The sequence below is a fragment of the Pundamilia nyererei genome, unplaced genomic scaffold (genome assembly GCF_000239375.1).
Source record: "Pundamilia nyererei isolate P.nyererei 1_Seehausen unplaced genomic scaffold, PunNye1.0 scaffold00043, whole genome shotgun sequence".
Lineage (NCBI taxonomy): Eukaryota > Metazoa > Chordata > Actinopteri > Cichliformes > Cichlidae > Pundamilia > Pundamilia nyererei.
This window is the reverse complement of record NW_005187444.1, coordinates 2,680,579-2,681,735: the sequence shown is the minus strand read 5'-3', so window position 1 is coordinate 2,681,735 and position 1,157 is coordinate 2,680,579.

Below are 1,157 nucleotides of genomic sequence, written 5' to 3'. Positions count from 1 at the left end.
ATCTATCTATCTATCTATCTATCTATCTATCTATCTATCTATCTATCTATCTATCTATCTATCTATCTATCTATCTATCTATCTATCTATCTATCTACATTTTTAGTGATGGTTAATTACTAGAACACTGTTTATCTCTAGTTTATATCATCACTTTAGCACTCAGTGATTTTTTTAAACTATGTTGTGTCTTTTCTTTTGTTGGCAGGACACACCGAGGATTTTACATTACTTCTATAACGTATAATAAAACACATAAACATAATATATAGTAATAATTTGTATCCTGACTGGTGCAAAATTCCGCAAATTCCCAACCTGTGTTGCTAAAAATAGGTCAGCGATTTGTTTTAGCTCGGAAAATGGATGGACTAACTGGTAGGAAAGGTGGCAGCTCTGCCAATGTTGCATTAAGCTGGCAGCTATCCAATGACAAGACAGGTCAGGGGTCTGCAGCCACAGAGCAGAGAGAAGCCACAGCAGCCTATCCTGCTGATAAGTTTTATGGCTCTCATCTGCATGTCGTCATAGGCTTTAAGAGTTCCAGTAGAGCGTGTGTGTGAGAAGAGGTGAGGAGGGAGTCTTGCAGAGATCCTTCTCAGTGCTGTCAGTTTCCTGGTGTTGACGAAAGCACTTATGCAGCATTTCAGTGGCAAACGGCTGAAGACGTTTTTTTCTGCCAAAAAAAAAAAGCTGTACGTTATGGGCACTTAATAATATCAGCAGTTACACAGACTGACTCTTTGCTCACTCTATGTGCCTAAGAATAGACGTGATGAAGTAAAGCCACACATCGTGTGTCTCTAATATAATAATAAATATGACAGCGGCAGGTTAGCTATAAGCCACCTGATATCATGCTGAGCTATTTTCGGACTCGATTCGGATTAGCAAAGGTTCAACTCAGTTTAGCGTAGATTTAGGAGAATAGTGCGAGGGTTTGAGTGATGGAACATGACTGTTGAATAGAGGATGAGCAGACTGGTGGCTGAGGTGGAGCTGAAAAGCTGGGTGGAGAGAGTCGTGACCAGCATGCTGTGGAGCACTATCTGTTCTTAGGTGTATAGGGTGGGCACACACACACACACACACACACACACACACACACACACACACACACACACACACACACACACACACACACACACACACACACA